Source organism: Bidens hawaiensis, unplaced genomic scaffold (genome assembly GCF_021521415.1).
Source record: "Bidens hawaiensis isolate Kalapana, Puna unplaced genomic scaffold, B.hawaiensis_p1.1 tig00076330_1, whole genome shotgun sequence".
NCBI classification, from domain to species: domain Eukaryota; kingdom Viridiplantae; phylum Streptophyta; class Magnoliopsida; order Asterales; family Asteraceae; genus Bidens; species Bidens hawaiensis.
This window is the reverse complement of record NW_027503166.1, coordinates 1-20,327: the sequence shown is the minus strand read 5'-3', so window position 1 is coordinate 20,327 and position 20,327 is coordinate 1. Positions and strand designations below refer to the sequence as shown.

At 39.9% G+C, this 20,327-nt stretch overlaps 1 pseudogene across 1 annotated transcript; it reads right to left on the bottom strand.

The window, feature by feature from the left end:
- Positions 1-14,314: 14,314 nt before the first annotated feature.
- LOC143606639 (caffeic acid 3-O-methyltransferase-like) lies at positions 14,315-18,007 on the bottom strand (annotated as a pseudogene). The gene is made up of 4 exons (XR_013148789.1): positions 17,469-18,007; positions 15,356-15,663; positions 14,727-14,793; positions 14,315-14,629 (listed from the first exon to the last, which is right to left on the bottom strand). The product of XR_013148789.1 is annotated as a caffeic acid 3-O-methyltransferase-like (transcript).
- Between the last annotated feature and the right edge of the window lie 2,320 nt (positions 18,008-20,327).

Here is a 20,327-nt window from a genome sequence, read left to right as displayed (position 1 = left end):
CTTCCCCATGCACACCTACACATATTAAAATTATTGTAAATATCCCAAGTTCCCACATATACTTTAGGTACAAAGTAATTACGCTATTTATAAATTTCCTTAATTAGAAAATAACTATTGTTTTACCGGGCAGGATAAAACCCAAGCGTTGTCGGTCCCAAGCATTAAGGCGGTAAGTCTAAGAGAATTCGGTCGGTTTTCGGTTTCATGCATTATTGAATCGAAACTAAAACAAAACTTATAAAAATTGAGGTGGACCAATGAAGTGACGTCGGTCGATAAAACCTGACCATCGTCAATTCTAGACGTTGAGGCGGTGAACCTACGCATATTCGATCGTTTCCGTCACATTCGTTACGGTACAGGAACGGAAACAAAAATTAACGGCTTCAGTTGATTTTTATTACATTCGTTACGAACCAGAAATACAAAAAAAAACTGAAATGGTCAAACATGATTGGTGCCGTCACATTCGTTACGGTACAGGAACGGAAACAAAAATTAACGGCTTCAGTTGATTTTTATTACATTCGTTACGAACCAGAAATACAAAAAAAAAGTTAAAAAAAACTGAAATGATCAAACATGATTGGTGCCACATGGACCAATAAGGATTCCAGCGGCACCAAACCTTGCAATTGTTATATATAATAATTACTACAACTATAAGAATAATTATGCTATTTATAAAAATAGTTATTTTATATATAGAATAGTTATAATATCGTGTAAGTAGAGTAATTATTATGTATATATAGAGCAAGCATCGTTGTAATCATGGTTGTTATATAAGTAAAATAGTTATATCTACAACTAGAGTAATTAGTGAAACATATTTACTCTATCTATATATATTTATTCATGTTTCTCTCTTTCAACCATTGAACACACAAATAAAGGAGCAAAATAGAAATAGCCTTAACATGCTAAACAATTAGTTTACTTACGTAAATAATTACTCTACGTACTTATGTTATTAACTGTAACTTCTTTTCTTTTCATTCAAATAAATGACACTTTGTTATAGTACGATTAAAGATATCACAAGTACGAACCAAACAAAAGCACGATGCAATTCTGTAAATAAGCGATTGAAGAAATCACGACGTGTTATTTCAGTTGACCGAGCTTAATTTAAGATAAGTTATTTCAGTTGATCAATTTAATTGAACTTGCAAACCCTTGCAAAAAGTGATGCTCTGTATTTTTTTCATTTGTATTTAATCTAATCCCTATATACTATAATGGTTGGTTAGTAGAACTTCACTATTGATATGGGCCACATCTCACCAACTACTCACTTATTAGTAGAGCGGCAATAAGTATGTTATGGGTTTATACGAGCCTTAATACATGGTAATGAGTTATTTAGGTTAAATATAAGCTTTAATGGGCTTAACTACGGAAAAATAAAAATAAGAAAATGTGTGTAACATTCTGATTTGATGGCATGAGTTTGTATAGGATGCTAATTAAGGCTCAGGGTTCTTATAGTTTCAGGAAAGCTCACTCGAGTATTGTAAGTAGTTTTAAACCTTGTCACAAAAATATGTGAACATGACGGATCATTTTGGTTTGATTTGTTCTCCCCTGTCACGCTCTTCACAACTTCTCCTGATTCGTTGGAGACCATGCGTGTTTCAGGAATCACGCAGTTGATCAAGTAGACATCCGGTACTCATGTTCGTCACGTCTCTCATATCATTTTTATTGAACAACTAATATTTTCACAATGTCTCAAGTAAAACTAGAACTCACAATTTTATCTTTTGGTTGTATGCCATACCTTTGCCACAACCATCTCTCAATCATTTTTTATTTAATTTTAGAGATGATTGTTAAAAAAATGTGTATTTGGTCAATATTCCAAGACAAAAAGAGGTGTTAGGTTGATACTATTGAAAACCAGTTTTTTTAAAAGTTATTATTTTATCTTTTTGAGCGGCATTGAATTTTATTAATAATAAAATTGGTGATTCGTAAGGAGCAACATACCTATTCAACAGACAACAGGTACAATACAAACGTTATTAGTTAGTAATCAGTTCATTAAATATGATTAATTATTAAAAAGGTATGCCTGCCAGAACGTATGTTTTTTATAAGCGATTAGGGAAGATGAACATAAACATAAACAACACCGGTTGAACCTTTATAGTGGGTCTAAAACGGATTTAAAATTGGTACATTTTTCGTAAAAGAAATATATTTTTCCTTAGAAATACAACACAATGGCACACATCTTTATGTGGACTTCTCTTGGGTAAAATCATACTTCAAATGTTAAAAGTCACACAATAAAACATTTATAGTTGGAGTGAGTCCTGGTGAAAAAGAGATATTTTTAAATACACATTAGTGACTATTGTTATTACTCGACATCATGTAGTGAAAAACTGATCAAGGGTTTGATCAAGGCGTAAATGATTGCCAAATGTGTTTTCTCGTCCTGAGCGAACGAAGTTCCATGCCCAACATAAAATTTGAAAGACTGAGAGCACGAATCATATATATGTCAATAGTAAATCCTTAATGTGAGGCAAGCATGGGCTTAATCTTTTAGAAAATGAATATTATATTAATTAGAAAAGAAGCCAAATAATGGATGCTTTAGACAAAGGAGTAATTAGTACAAGTTGGTGGTGGGACGACTTAGAATTAGAAAACATAACTTTTTATACAAATTTCAAAAATCAAAAATAGTTTCTTTTAATGTGTTTATTATTAATTGATCAATATCCATTCCATCGGAATTAAAATTAGGCGAATTATGATACATCCGGACCAAAAGGATACAAAGGGCACGTAAAGCATATAGAAGCTGGGAAAAAGGAGTCGAATTTTATCCCGGGTTAAAACTTACGAATTCCAGGAAATTTAAGTCTGTTTTATTTCGTGTGTGTTTGTTGTGTGTGCCTGTTAGGGCCTAATGGTCGAATGGGCGTCAGCATTTTAAAGATACTTCTCCTACAAAAACCACTCAAACTTAAATCAATTTTCCAGACGAACTCTCTCAAGTTTTAAACAAACTCTCAATATTCAAGTTTTCTTTCTTTCGTTCAGAAAATGGAATCATCATCAAAGTCGGCACGGAAACAAAAACAATTTCAAAATTTATTGAGAATTTGTTTTTAGTTGATTTTAATTTAAAAATAATAAGTACTTTGAATTTAAAAATAAATCAAAATGTGAGAAACTGGGTGAAGAGGTAGGTCCCAGCAGAGCCCAGTTGGACCCGCAAGACTCACCTTAAACAGGGACGTCTGCGCAGAGACCAACTGGATCCGCAGAACCAACCATGCTCAGAGACGTGACGTCCTTACGCGCAGTACGCAAGCTGGTCCCGCAGGAAAAGCCTCCCAATGGTGAAGGACTCCGCCTGTCCCCGCAGCCTCGGATACAAGCCATTAGGGAAGGCCACCCGCGCAGCATGGCTACACGCACAAGACACTTAGCTCTCGATCATTCAGTGTCACCTGAAGGAATGAGCAAAGCCGGGAGCAATCCCGCACAGAGGCGGAGGGGGAATACTCCCGCCCAAATAAGCCTGTCTGTATACTGAAGGATCTTTTACTGTACCTGACGAGGTATGGGCGAAAGATCTGATCAGAGATACGACAGCTCACTGATACAGTATGGCGAGCAGCATGCTCCTGTACTGTATCACTATTAGCCGCTGCCTACTCACCAACTACTGTCATACCACGTGCGTAGCCGGCAGTTGGTGGAAAGGGAATAGTATACAGCAGGCCTGGTCACTATCAGCCGCTGCCTACCCACCAACTACCAGCAGGGCACGTGCGTAGGCTACTGTTGATGAACAGGAACACTGTTGCAGCCGGCCATACCTCCTTGGAAACCTACCTTCGGCTATAAATACCCCAAATGGTATGATCATATCTTATCACATTATCATCATAATATACCTGATATCTGCTCTAGCAATCTCTTAATATACTTTTATATTTAAAGAGCAATCTAGTCTGATTCTCACGCCGGAGGGTGGTCACAAGGAGGACCCCCCCCTTCTCAGTGACGAGCTCACGGTGTCTGTTTTGCAGGTTATCAGAAGAACCATCTTCCAAGGGTCTAACCCCTCGTGGGAAACAGCTATCCAACCCCCAGGTTACCAGTAATCTGTCCGGGGTCCGGTTAGTGTTTCTTCATTGGCGCCATCCGTGGGATAAAGCTAGAACTACAATTTTCTCCAGTTTTTTCAAACTTTTACAAAGATGGTTAGAGAAATTCCGGTAACCACAACCCCAGCTACTGGGGGGAATACCGGCAACACAGTTTTTACGAACACTACCCCGGCTACCGAAGCCGGGGCAAGTGAAGTAAATTTTACGAACACTACCCCACTTACCAAAGCTGGGGCAAGTGCAGTAAATGATCGCCTACTGGGATCCACCGATACCCAGTTTGAGAAACGAAGACTCCCCCGCCAGACTCTCGATGAAGTTAAGGCATGGGCGGAGGCACGACAAAAGGAATTCCAGGCTGAGTTGGACGAACGCTTGCGTTCCGTGCAACAGGCCGACGAATTTGAATACTGGGAGGATGACTCGGAGGAATCCGACTCCGACGCGAACCCTCGCCATAGGGCAAAAGGGAAGCGTAACGAAACGGAATCCCAACCGAAAAGGCATTTTGGACAAGCCTTCAAACCAAAAAGCACAGGTGGAAGTCCACGAGACTTCTCCAAAACGTTCAGACCAAACGTTGCGAATGCAGGAACGTCCAAGTTTGCAAGGGACATTGCGGAAGCAATTGCCCCAAAGAGTGCCAAACAAATGCCTAACATAGGCACATATGACGGTTTATCTGATCCAGACGATCATTTGAACAGGTTCATAGCGGGGGCAACCGTCAGCAATTGGACGGAACCCACGTGGTGCTACATGTTCCAAATGACGCTCGTTGGGGCTGCTAGAGCTTGGTTTGATCGTCTACCGGTCAACCACATCTACGACTGGGCAGACTTCCAACAGAAGTTTAGCCAACACTTCAGCCAGCAACGGAAGTATACCGAGGAGCAATGGACAATCCTCAAATGCATACGAGAGGAAGATGAATCTCTGCCAAACTTCATCACTCGCTTCAACTCAAAGAAGCTAAGTTTGGGCAATATCAGCGAAGATCTTGTTCGCGCTGCCTTCATCCAGGGCGCACATGACCCAGAGCTCATCCGCACCCTAACGGGTAAAGATGGCATGCCATCCACATGGGATGGCATCATGACAGCAGCAAAACGCTATGCGGAAACATAGAAGCAACTGGGTAGAGATCTCCCACAGAGCACAAACCTCTACACTCAGAAGACGAGAGAAGACAACGTCCTCACCGCCAGACTAAATAAAAAACGGAAGCTAGGCATTTGGCAGTCAAGGGTAAACTTTGACACCTCATCCGGCTTGCAACATCGAGTGGGCGGAAGGGATAATGTACAGTCGCACCGGAACTCCAGATGGACGCCACTCACCAAAAGCGTCACTGAGATATTCGCCACTGAAGAGCTCCCATGGCCAAAGCCTCCAATAATCCGACATTGTCACGATGCTGATCGGAGCAAATACTGTGACTTCCACAAGACAAAAGGCCACAACACTGAAGAATGCATAGACGTAAAGGACATGGTCGAAGCATTTGTCAGAGATGGGACGCTCGCGCACCTCGTGGCACAATAAAGGCTGAGCAGGCGGGTGCGTATAGAACCTCAGCTGGGGAAAACACGAATCAATTCCAGCTTCAAAATCGAGACTACATGCTGCGTAAAGAACGAGATCCCGAACCAGGTGCGTATCGGCTCGATGGCACTCCCATCCCAACAACATGGAAGGGAGCTCATTTACACAGTCTGCATGTAAATCAATTCCAATTTGTAAAGAAAAGGCCAAGAGCCACTTCTAATGGAAATGATTCTCTTTAAGAACATCGAAGCTGATGATTTTACATTTATACTTTTCTGAACACTAATATGCCGGTTTTCACCGCATAATTACGTGAAGTCATTGCATGGGAAGGCGGTCCTACCCGCACGAACCCAATAACGGGACAAACCTTCACGCATGTCAGTTTGGGAAAAAGTTCAGCACCCAAAAATGAAAGTGCCGGTCTATCCGCATGAATCATTAAAGGAAACTGAATAATAACCTATCAACAACCGCGCGTCGAACGGTTAAACTATGCAACACTGGTGACGGCGTTCACATTACGTGAAGTCGTTGCGTGGGAAGGCGGTCCTACCCGCACGAACCCAATAACTTGACAAACCTTCACGCAGGTCAGTTGAAGGGGAAGAGTTCAATTATCCCATTAAATGAAAGTGCCGGTCTATCCGCATGAATCATGAAAGGAAACCGAACACTAACCTATCGACAACCGAAAGTCGAACATTTCAAAACAAAATTCTTAAAAAGGATAAGGAAAACCTACACGCAGGTCAGATAAGGGTAAAGTTTTGCCATCCTACTAAGTGCAAGTGACGGTTCTACCCGCACAATCACGAAAGAGGAAGCAAGACTTCCTGTTATCAACCACGTTCAAAGGTTAACTTATCCTCAAAAGGTGAGGAAAACCTACACGCAGGTCAGATAAGGGTAAAATTTTGCCATCCTACTAAGTGCAAGTGACGGTTCTACCCGCACAATCACAAAAGAGGAAGCAAGACTTCCTGTTATCAACCACGTTCAAAGGTTAACTTATCCTCAAAAGGTGAGGAAAACCTACACGCAGGTCATATAAGGGTAAAGTTTTGCCATCCTACTAAGTGCAAGTGACGGTTTTACCCGCACAATCACGAAAGAGGAAGCGAAAACTTTAATCCATTATCAACCACGTTCAAAGGTTAACTTATCTTAATGCCTTAGAAATTTCGAAAAGGAAAACCTACACGCAGGTCAGATGAAGGTTAAAGTTTAGCCATCCTACCAAGTGCAAGTGACGGTTCTACCCGCACAATCACGAAGGAGGGAGCGAAACTTTAACCCATTATCAACCACGTTCAAAGGTTCTTATTCTAAACACTTGGAAAATTGCTAATTTAAACTAAGTATGCAAGTCATAAGTTTATAAAGCAAGGAACCCAAAGAAGGAAATAACAATCTTATACGCAAAAAGATTAATATTTCAAGAATATATTACAAGAATGGCCGGGTAACTACCCGCCTAAAAGAATAAAACTATACAAGTCTATCTTAGCAATGGGAAGGGATCTTCAGGATCAAGCTTCAGGGCCGCTTCCACTTGGACCCGCTCCGTCAGAAGAACGGGGTGGTTCGAGGAACGCTTTGAGGACAGCTAACCCATCATCAGCAGCAGCTACTTCGTCCACCTTTTCCACCACTGGATGCGGGAAGGCGGCGTATTGGTTCAATGCTTGGTCATAAATGGCTTCGGTATCCACATCGAACAAAGGGAAGTTGGAAGGCGGGACGCCTTTCTCAACAAACCCTAGACCAAGCAGGAAGCCGGCATTTTCCCCATCCTCATGAGAAGCGTTGAGGGCTGCGGTCATAGCATCATCGTAAGAGGTCTCTGAAAAGACCCGACGCACAACCTACAAAGAAAACACAAGTATTAGAACATTTTCTTACAAAAGAAAATCGTGAAGATAAAACTAAACATACCTGAGGCAACGCTTCTCGAAGAAGCCATTGGAGGGCAGCTTGAGCTTCGTTATGGGCGCGTTCGGCTTCGCTCTTGTTAAGGTTGGCAAGTAAAACTTCCTTTGCGGCAGCCTCTTCGACGCCCTTAAGTTTCCGCTCGGTGTGGTCAAGCACCCCCCTCTGGTCCAGGATTTCCTGGAGTTTCTTGGCATCTTCCATTGCCAAGGCATCATGAGCGCGTTGGAGAGCCTCTAATTTGGCCTTGAGCTCCTCATTCTCCACACGCAAAGGCTCAGCAACGGCTTCAGCCTTGGCAGCCCTCTCGGTTGCGTTTCGCGCAGTCTCCTTGGCCAGCCGAAGCTGTTCATTCACAGCTTGGGCAGCCTTGGAGCGGGCCTCGAGTCGCGCCTGAACTTCAACCTCGAGGGCCTTGAAGGCCTTCTCCTTGTCGGCGGCAGCTGCCGCCAGCTGTTGGTTCTCCTCCCGAAGAGCACGCGCCTCAGATACGTCCTTGGCGCGAGCTGCTTTCAACTTGTCGTTTTCACAACAAAGCAGCTCGACGCGCGGCTGCATCCGGGCTTGGAGAACCCGAAGCTCATTGGTTAGCCTACCCTCCTGGTAGCTAGCCATGGCTTCCCCCAACGCACCATGAGGAGCAGCGTGGCGAGCCCAGTCCACGCACTCCACAGGGGTACGAAGGGTTGTTCCTCGGCGTATGTTCCATCGCGGAACATACACTTCATTGGAATCCGACACTGCAAAAGAAACAAAGGCAGTAAGGAAAAGATGATAAAAAACAAGGGAAAAAGAAAGGAACCCCACGCACCTGTAGGGTCAATGACAGGCCGATAGCCGCCAAACCCATCACCTGAACCTAAAGGAAATCCATCCAACAGATCAGGCAGACGGGAAGGTGGCAAAGATCGGCGGGAAGCCCTGCGCGTACCTGATGATCCGGCCATCGGTGCCGGTGGCGCGGGCATGGTGGCAGCCGCCGTGGTCGCCGTTGTGGTCGCCGCCGTGGTCGCCGCCTCGTAGTCAGCAGCAGCAGTAACCGCCGGCTCTGTGAAGGATGCTGTAAAAATCGCACTCACGGCCGGCGGGGACGTCATCTCAGCTGGAACAGTCTGCTCAGGAGCAACTGAACCAGCGGAAGCAGGCGCGGTCACCTGGGTCGACGCCTCAGGTAGGCTGACCAAGCCTACCGTCATTGGCGGAAGGGTACTCCTCTGCGCTTCACCCCGGAATGCGTCAACATCCACGCCTGCACAAAGAGGAGAGTGTTGGATAAATTTATGAAGTGATAAATCTACAGACATTATGATTGTACTTACGGGTTTTCTTGACCCTGAACGTACGGACGGGCGGGGAGGAACCCGATGGAGCCGGCCTCTTGGTACCGGTCACCGTCGTCTTCGTTGGTTCTCCGGAGGTAACGGTCGTAGCCTCCGGAGCAGTGGTCTTCTCACCACCGGGCTTCCCCGCCACTTCTTCACTATCTGACTCCGAGTCAGATAGAACCACTGGATCAGCTGTGGAGGCCTTCTCCTTCCCCTTCACGCCGGCAGCAGCCTTCTTCTTCCGCACCAACGGAGGAGCATCTGAGGATTCCTCAGAAGAAGACGGGTCAGGAATTCCAGCAGCGGGTACAGCATTGAGGGATTGAGGAAAGAATATCGCCTTACCTGGCCGCCGGTGGCTCAGGATCTCGTGGCCCAGCGGATAGACCTCCACAAACCGATCCGCCGTTTGCTCCAGGATGGGCAACTCGCCCTCGTCCAGAGCACGAGTACCCATCCGCGCAGGACCGTCGGTTTCCCGCGGGTACAGAAGCGACTCCAAATCATTTCCCTCTGAAAGAATAAACAGTTAGAAGACAAACGCGTATCAAAAAGAAAGACAAGACATACCATAGGGAATAGAGTTCAAACCGTATTCGAGAAGGATGGGAACCTGAAACGCATCCTTCCACACCCGGCTCATCCCTAACATGACCATCCCGGACTCCGCAAACCGGTAAACCGGAGATTGGATCCGGGATATCTTCGAAAACCATTCCGCCTCCTGGTAGTTGGGGGCGTGAAGGCTCGGTATCGCTTGGCCATTTTTAAACTTCATGGCAAGGGGGATGGCGCGGGCAGAAATGTAGAAGAATTCCTGCTTCCACGCGCGAAGACTGCGCTCGGTGTCGCAAATCTTCAGACCCTTAATACGGGTCGTCAAGGTGTACCACCCCTGGATGCACCTCCAGGTATAGAAGGTCATCAGGCGGTCCACATGGGGCTCGATGCCCAAAATCCGGCACACCCACTCAAAATGGCGAATCTTGGCGATCGCCATGGGGTGCAGCTCGGTCAAATGAACACCGTGCCTCTCAAGGACACGGTAAACAAATTTTGTCAATGGGAATCTAAGATTCCCATAGACAAAAAATGCATCATAAACCCCGATCTTGCCTCTGGGGGCATCGTACACGGTCTGGTGGGATTCAGGAAACTCAGGCTCGAGATGATCGAGCATGAACTTCCTGACAACATACCGGTACTGATCGCCGGGCAGAGCACACTGGCACTCGCCAGCGGTACCCCTGTCGTCAGCTATAGCTTCAGCATCACGAGAAGACATCTTGCAGAGAAAGAAGAGAACGATTTCGAGAGAATGCTCGATTGAATAAAGGAGTATTCGCCGGAAATCGCCTTAAAGATGAAGAGAAGAGTGAAAAGTGTGAATTGCAAAATAACCCTCTCCCCCTTTATATAGTAATCGCAATTAATGCGGTGAATTTAATGCGGAGGAGAGAGAAATCGAATGTGCAATGAAACTATGACACGTGGCAAAAAGCAAGCTGGCAACAGCTGTTGAAAGGACGTATGCCAGTAATTTCGCGGCCACGCGCCCGAAAAATCGCGCCCACGCGCCTGAAAAAGCGACTGGAATGACCATGTTCTGTCACGTCACCATAACTTCCTGCACGTCCTGACACAGTCAGAAGAAACCGTCGCACGACGTTTCAGAGGTTTGGACTGTTCTTATCTTTTCACCAACTCTTCGAATTTCAAAATTCAAAAATTCGAAAATATTAAAAAGTAAGCGGGAAAATACCCCTTACCCCTTGGCAAACAAGTAACCGTAAGACGAGCGCTGGTACAGTGTTAAGGCAAAACCCTTCACATACCTAGCGCTCCGCTGGGAATTGAAACCAGGAAGGATCTTCTGGGCAATGCTTGCGGAAACGGAAATAACATCCCCGCATAGCAGGAACGTCGAGAACTACGTTGTTTGAAGCTCCAGAATGGAATTGGTGGTTTTAACATAATTGATCACTATGTTCAAAACTACCAAAACCTCATGGAAAATACATACAACTGGGACTCAATGCTCCTGACTTGCGAGGAGGTTACAGACCTACCCGCATCATACCCAAAGACCAAGCAGGAAACTCGGGCATTTCTGCAAGTGACAAGGACTTCCGCGGAAAGAATCCCCATGGAAAACCTTATAAAACCCTTTTCAAAACCCTTTGCTCAAGTCCAAAAGTTCACCTCACTTTATTAAACACTCATGAGAAGAACATTGGACTGGGGGGACTTGAAGAGGTAGGTCCCAGCAGAGCCCAGTTGGACCCGCAAGACTCACCTTAAACAGGGACGTCTGCGCAGAGACCAACTGGATCCGCAGAACCAACCATGCTCAGAGACGTGACGTCCTTACGCGCAGTACGCAAGCTGGTCCCGCAGGAAAAGCCTCCCAATGGTGAAGGACTCCGCCTGTCCCCGCAGCCTCGGATACAAGCCATTAGGGAAGGCCACCCGCGCAGCATGGCTACACGCACAAGGCACTTAGCTCTCGATCATTCAGTGTCACCTGAAGGAATGAGCAAAGCCGGGAGCAATCCCGCACAGAGGCGGGAGGGGGAATACTCCCGCCCAAATAAGCCAGTCTGTATACTGAAGGATCTTTTACTGTACCTGACGAGGTATGGGCGAAAGATCTGATCAGAGATACGACAGCTCACTGATACAGTATGGCGAGCAGCATGCTCCTGTACTGTATCACTATTAGCCGCTGCCTACTCACCAACTACTGTCATACCACGTGCGTAGCCGGCAGTTGGTGGAAAGGGAATAGTATACAGCAGGCCTGGTCACTATCAGCCGCTGCCTACCCACCAACTACCAGCAGGGCACGTGCGTAGGCTACTGTTGATGAACAGGAACACTGTTGCAGCCGGCCATACCTCCTTGGAAACCTACCTTCGGCTATAAATACCCCAAATGGTATGATCATATCTTATCACATTATCATCATAATATACCTGATATCTGCTCTAGCAATCTCTTAATATACTTTTATATTTAAAGAGCAATCTAGTCTGATTCTCACGCCGGAGGGTGGTCACAAGGAGGACCCCCCCTTCTCAGTGACGAGCTCACGGTGTCTGTTTTGCAGGTTATCAGAAGAACCATCTTCCAAGGGTCTAACCCCTCGTGGGAAACAGCTATCCAACCCCCAGGTTACCAGTAATCTGTCCGGGGTCCGGTTAGTGTTTCTTCACTGGGACGCGCGACACCCTATTGTATGGAGAAACGTGAGAAGAAACTGATATGGTCCTAACGTGACATGCGGACTCCCTAGTCCCTATTCACATATATTTGGTTTCTTGTGATCAATCTCAATATATAAACAATCTCTTTATGTAGTGACTGAAACCATAGGTTACAAACAAGAAAAATATTATAACAAATCACTTTTAAAGCTTACTTTTAACTCCATCAAAAAGTTATATATTCTTATACTCATTTCCGAACTCACTAATTTTGTCATCTCTAGGTAACAACATATATATACGCAATAAACATAGAAATTAACAATTTTTAACTTTTTATTATTATAAAACGAAATTTAATTAATATGATGTCTTAACTTCAAATTCTTGTTGCACGGCTATTACATTCATCATATAAGCTAGATATTCTTAAAGAATTCCATGATCCAGAAAGTACAGACGATTTTTATAGATGTGAACCCAGCCTCTTCGGCCAGGTATTTGTATTCTTTCATGGTTCACTCTTTTCTGCCAGGGTTAGCAATCAACATTGCCATATCACTGCCGATGACGAATTTAGAAACTTCATCACTACAACTTATATCTTTCATGCTCAGGAATGATTGCTTTCACCACCACACTCTGGCAACGCTTGTACGCTGCCCAACAATTTTTTAAAGCTTGATGCAATAACTATCACCCCAATCATAAAGTATCCACTAAAATAGAGAATAAAAAAATAATTATATTTATATAACGAAAGAGAATACAACTTAAACAAAGATTATGTTTTAAAAAAAGTTGGTGTACCAACCTAGCTTCATGAATGTAACATTCCCTTTAGGAACACATTGAAACATGTCTCCTCCCAAAAACTAATCTTTAGACCGAGACCGTTTGGTCTGGCTAGCCAATCCACCCACCCTGGCCGATTTAGGTTTGTCATTTCCTATCTTCAGTGTTTCGGTTAAAAATTTATCACGATAACTACTCGAACAAGGATTGTAAACCCTCATGATACAATATAGTGATTTGGTGGATTTGTAACATGATTCATAGATTGTAATTACCATGAGTATGTGTTCATTGAATTGAATGTATGTATAACGGAGCAAGGAGGTGCATTAGGTCAAATTTAATTCCCTTAATATTAGGGTACTTAGAAACAATAAGCTCAAGATTTGCACCTAAACCACCACCTAGTCACCTACATCTACTAGCTCTGTGATCCCTTCAAACCCCTTGTACTTTTCTAGAATCATTTGTCATAAAACACCTCATTGAATCTATTGTCTTTTGCAGAATACTCAAATGCATTCATCCCATGAGCCCTGTCAAATGGGACACCTCCTTCAATAACTGCATCTTTCAAGTGATACATGCCCGACAAAGAAACATCCCCTAGAAGATTATGAATCTGATTAAGAGAAGTGGGTTACTCCAGTGGCGGAGCCATAATTTTTTTCTATGGGTTTGGAATTTCTCGGTTTTCGATTTTTTTCCAACGTCAAAGTTTTCTATGGGTTAGGTGCTATTTATTGTATGCAACCTTCACAACTCTTATAATAAAAAACTAAAAAAGTTAAATCTTTTACTATATAATAACCTATCAATTTTGCCATGTCCAGTTAATGAACCAAGAAAAATGCACGATTCATTAACGATACGTTATTTTTGTTTATTATCACCCAAAACAAAAGTACATATAAAGTTCTTTAACTTCAAATCTATAGGTCCCTTGACCGGATCTAACAACACACACAATTATTACTAGTTATCTTGGATGAACCTCTACACTAGTTAGCGGAAATATATAACTAGTTATGACCGAGATTTCGGATCTTGTTTGGTTGTTTATTGCCGTGAAGGTTAGAGAAGAGAAGAGAAGAGAAGAGAGAGTTGGTAGGTTAAAGATAATGTTTTTGCAAAAAAGTTGGTTTGTGTATGAGATACACGCTTTATATAGTGTGTGTTCTCATGCACTTTCATTTCATTACAATCGGCCCAATGGGCTTAAGTACACATGACCTTGGGTTCAAACATACAAGAGATAAGTTTAACAAAACATAAACAAAATACATATTACAAATACAAAAGATTAATGCTAGAAATGGGCCTTACAGAATCCTCACCACAAGACTATTACATTCAACATATAAGTTTAAACATTCTTGTAGAATTCTATGATCCAAATCATAGAGACCCCGCAAACAAATTCCACATAATTGAATCCAGCCTCTTTGGCCAAGATGCTGTATTCTTTTGCCGTTCTTTCTTTGCCACCGGGGTTGGCAAGCAACATGATCATATCGGTATTAAAGGTGGTCTTAGAAACTCCATCACTACAACTAATACCACTTTCAGGGGCGGGAATGATCGATTCGACCACCACCACCTTACCACCATCTGGCAATGTCGCCCAACAATTCTTTAGAAGCTTGGTGCAATAAGTGTCACCCCAGTCATGAAGTATCCACTTAAAGAAAGGGAAAACAAAATCATTGTAGTTATTTACCTAAAATGATTATTATTCAAACAAATATTATGTTAAACAAAAAAGTTGTTGTACTAACCTTCATGAAAATAACATCTCCTTTAGGAACACCTTGGAACATATCTCCTCCCACATGCTCCACACCCAGTCAAGAACATCCAACAATTGTCATTAGTTAAGTCATGAACTAATTGCTTGACCCGTTCACTTGTAGACCTGATGACCCTTTGACCATTGACGGATTTTAGTGCTGGCCGAGGCAAGCCGTGACCCACCCAACTTTTTCGTTCAGTAGTTAAATTTTTCAAAATAAACAAATAAATAAATAAAATAAAATAAAAAATCATATGTATTAAGTCCAGCCATCCAAATTTATTGTTCAAAATCCTTCGGCCCACATATAATATGGGTTCAAGATCCGCTACTACTATTGACTTGTGAACAAGCCCATTTAGTCCTACCCCTGTATTGATTTTTAATTCTTTATTAAACACATATTTGATTACCAATCCATCTAATCCAATAATTTTGGTTTGTTATTTCTTAAAACCTTCGTTAGTGTTTAGGATGAGACTTTTTAACGAAGACGACCAATTACGAGACCATTAGTACCCATAATATGATATGCTTGATTTTGGTATTTTAATGATATATGTTAAAAGATAACAATTCTATCGAATGCGTGTTTATGAAATTGAACATATACCTTGATAAGGAGGTGCATCCTTAATGACATAGGGCATGTCAAAGTTGATCCCCTTAATATTAGGGTACTTAGAAACAATAAGCTCAAGATTTACACCTAAACCACCACCTACATCTACCAAGTCTTCGACCCCTTCAAACCCCTTGTACTTTTCAAGAATCATCTTCATCATCATTCTTGTGTTGTCATACATGCACTTGTTAAAACCTTATTGAATCTATTGTCTTTCGCAGGATACTCAAATACATGCATTCCATGAGTCCTATCGAATGGGATGCCTCCTTCAATAACTGCATCTTTCAAGTGATACGTGTATCAAATAAAATAATATGATGATTAATTTAGCTTTCTTTTTTCTTATTGAAAATTTGGTCAATTTAGAAACCATTTCATTGATAAAGAGTTGGATATTAATAACTAATACATATATAAATTCGTATTTTTAGAATTATGTTTATAACAAAATTTGGGGTTGAGTTATAATAAGAAGATTAGTTTTTGTAGGAAGGATAGGAAATAATCTTGTCCATTTATTTTAAACTTGAATGGTTGAGATTAGATTAGAGAGATAATCAAATGTAAAACAAGGATAATGACATAATAGAGATAACACATTTGTTGACTTTCTCTTTCCATATGCAAGGCACATGTCAAATATCCTCATCATTTTAAAATGTCAATAACTTTTTTATACGATATTTTTTTTTAAAAAAAATCACCTTAATAACGAGTGTTTTTTTTATCTTTTATATGAGTTCCATATTACAATATAAAAATAAAAAAAAATTTGTGGGTTCTTTAGAAGGTGTGTTTTACCAAAATTGTGTTTTACAAAATTGTGTTATACAAGTGTGTTTTATTTTTTTATAGTGTTTTTTGCATTGTGTTTTTTACATTGTGTAATTTAATTGTGTTTTTCATTGTGTTTTTGTCATTGTGTTTTATTTTCGTAGTGTTTTTTCCATTGTGTTTTTTCATAGTGTTTTCCATTGTGTTTTATTTTCCGGCGAAATTTCCGAAGACTTTTCCGGCAAGGTGGTGGCGGTGGGCGGTGGTGGTTGTTGGAGATGAGTGAAAATTTAAGTGGGTTATAATTAAGTGAGTTTTTGAAATTAAATTAAGTGAGTTTTCAATATTAAGGTAATAGACTAAAATACCCTCATTCCTAGCCTTCTTAGAAAAAACAAACTTCTTGTTTGAACCTTTCTCATTTGTTATATTATGTTTTACGAAGTTGTTAATTGTGTACATCTTATCGTACCCTATCTTGGTACAATCAGATTATATCATTTATAATTTATATTACATTTATGTTTCATTATATTATATTATATTATATCATATTATATTATATTATATAATATTGAAAGTAATAGGTTTATTTAGGTTTACATGTCTCGGTATATAGCTCAAATTTACGCGTGATCTAGTTTAAAGTTTGACTCGATAAAAAACCAATTCAAGTAGATTTTAAGCGTCTCGATTTGTTTATACTCTAAATTATAATTTCCGTCCATTTGGACTTCTAAAAAAGTTTTTTTTATTGTTCTGACTAGAGACTAATTTTACCAAATTAACATATTGCCGCATGGCCGTCTTTTGGGTAAGCCAAATAAGGCGAAGACTTTGGCATCCAGTTTTATAGGGCCTCAATCTAAAATATAGGTTTGTATTATGGGTTTTTGAAAGTCGTTTTTTTTAGAATTAATAACCCAGTTATATATTAGCCACAAGTTAAGGAGGAACGTCACGCTTCCATTATTACTGCATATCATCCATATGCTATAATTCATGGATATTCTTTATACAAAAAAAGGCCTCAACGTTTAATTAATTTTAGGCCTCCAAACACGTTGAGCCGGCCCACGTTGGACCATTCAATTTCCACCTTCGGCTTGAGTTGGATGTAAGCCAAGCGTATACATCCTTCAAAATAAACTTATCTATATAATTAGATTGAAATGGCAATAGTTTAGTTTCTCTAAATTGTATTTAACGCATACTTTGTAAAAACAACTGTTCATACTAAAACCAACTTGCTTTACTAGGATTTCATGTCATCTTGATTAGGATCATGTGTAAAGAAGATATAAGACATAAATATAGATAACTAACCAGCAATCAACGAATACTTTATCGTAAATAAATAGGATAAGAAGTGAAGCATGCGACGCCCCGTCTTGCATTCTGACAAAATCGTTGGATACGTTTGTCATGCCATACAAGTTCTTAGAATTTCCATATTCATCCTTGACTACGGTTGATGTAAGAACCGAGTGGCAAGCAAGAAACCGAAGAATACGTTCTATTAATGCCGGTGTTTCATGGGTTTGTCTAGGAAGACTAGAAGCAAGGTCAAAACACGAGAACTGGCACCAGGAGTCTTCGCCATGATCTCAAAGAGATCAAGTTCTATAGCCGTTTTAACGACCATAGGAAGAACCATGCCCCCGACCATTTGATTCACTCTAACTAGCCCTTCCTCTTTTTCGGACATCTTGTAATCTTCCCGTGACAAGTTCATGGTATGACCAAATGATTAATGGCTATTGGTGAGCCTTAGTTTTGATTTTAAATGATATTATATAGACCATAGACCAGTGACCACTACACACAAACATTAACGATTGGATGAGGCAGGCCGTTCATATATAGAAAAAAAAAGCTAATAATTATTTTAATATTATATTTATATTAACCCCACCCCCCCCCCACCCCCACCCCCGCGCTACACATATTGAAATTATTGTAAATATCCCAACTTAATTACTCTACTAAAAAAAATACTTACTCTAGTTACAAAGTAATTATGTTATTTATAAATTTCCTTAGTTAGAAAAATAATTACTACAACTATAAGAATAATTAAGCTATTATAAAATAGTTGTTTTATATATAGAATAGTTATATCTTGTAAGTAGAGTAATAATTATGTATATACAGAGCAAGCATCGTTGTTATCATGGTTGTTTTATAAGTAAAATAGTTATGTCTATAACTAGAGTATACGTAATTATTGAAACACAATTACTCTAACTATATGTTTATTATGTTTGTCTCTTTCAACCAATTTAACATGCAAATAAAGGAGCAAAATAGAAATAGCCTTAACCTTCAAAACAATTAGTTTACTTATGGAAATAATTACTCTACTTATGTTATTAAGTGGAACTCCTTTTCTTTTCATTCAAATCAATGGCGCTTTGTTATAGTACGATTAAAGATATCGCAAGTAAGAACCAAACAAAAGCACAATGCAATTATGTAAATAAGCGATTGAAGAAATCACGTTGTGTTATTTCAATTTACCGAGCTTTAAAATCAATGGCGCTTTGTTATAGTACGATTAAAGATATCACAAGTAAGAACCAAACAAAATCACAATGCAATTATGTAAATAAGTGATTGAAGAAATCACGTTGTGTTATTTCATTTTACCGAGCTTTAAGATAAGTTATTTCAATTGATCAATTTAACTGAACTTGCAAAAAGTGATGCTCTGTATTTTAAATTGATCAAGCCATGTTATGATTCTGAGTGGTAAGGGGGGTTTTGCCAAAGGGGGGGGGGGGGTGTTTGCAAGGTTTGAATTCAACAAATGTATTTCGTTAAAATGAGGAGAACACTGTTATTGGAATCAAACTTGGGTAAGAAGATTTTAGTAATTGTTATGACTCTTTGGACAAGATACCCCAATGCCACCGTGGTTTTATTTGAGTTGTATGCTTTGCAGAAATTTTTTCATTTGTATTTAATTCAATCTCTGTATTCAATAATGGTTATTTAGTAGAACTTCACTATATATGGGTCATATCTCACCAACTACTCACTTATTAGTAGAGCGACAATTAAGTATATATATTATTATCTTTAAAAACCCATGTATTATACGAGATAAATTAATGTATGAATTATAATGAATAATTTAATATAAATAAAAAAAGATAATTAAGTCTCTTTATATTGTGTAAAAAAAAAATGTATTACAAATATAGTCGTTTTATATCATCAATATATTTGAATTTTAAATTGAGAATGAATTGTTCTACCATCGGTATACAATAATGAAGCAATGTCCCTGGAAGCAACATTTAAAACAATGAGACATTTCGATGTGAAAGATGTAGCTAAAGTATTTTACAAAAATGTTATACTTTTCATACCCGGCCATAGGCAAAAAAGACACCAGATTTTCCTTTTTAAACAGCCTTCATGTTGTTCTTATAAACATACTGTTGTCCAACTATCACAATAGTCTTATAATAAATATAAAAAATGGAAAATAATTTTTCTATGATTTTTAAGACTGAATTTTGTAATTTTTTTTAAATTATTATAGTTTTCTTCAATATGAAGATTTCTCAAAAATTGAATGTTAGTGTGCTTTTTAAATATAAATTCTTTTATATATACATTTCAATTTTAAAGAAAATATATTTATGACACGTAATTATTATATTAATATTTTTTTATATTAAGTATGTTTAGAATATAATTTATGGCATTAATAATTCAATCAATGGAGATTGACCAATTAATATGGTATGTTGAATTTATAATCAATACTATATTTAGAACCAATAGTTATTTTTCTTTTCCATCAATAGAAAAGAAGCGATTCTTGTGAGAATTTGATAGTGAGAATTAACCATAAAATGTCATGTGTTCAGAATTATTTTCTTCTATTAGTATAAGTAGATGAGTTTGTATGAGCCTTAATACATGGTAACGAGTTATTTTAGGTTAAATATAAGTTTTAATGGGCTTAACTACGAAAAAAATAAAAATAAGAAAATATGTGTAGCATTCTGGTTTGATGGGCATGGGTTTGTATGTGATGCTAATTAAGGCTTAGGCATCTTATGGTTTCATTAAAGCTTATTCGAGGTAGTTTTAAACCTTGCTAGAAAAATAAGTGAACATGGCGGATCATTTTGGTTTGATTTGTTCTCCTCTATCACGCTCTTCACAATC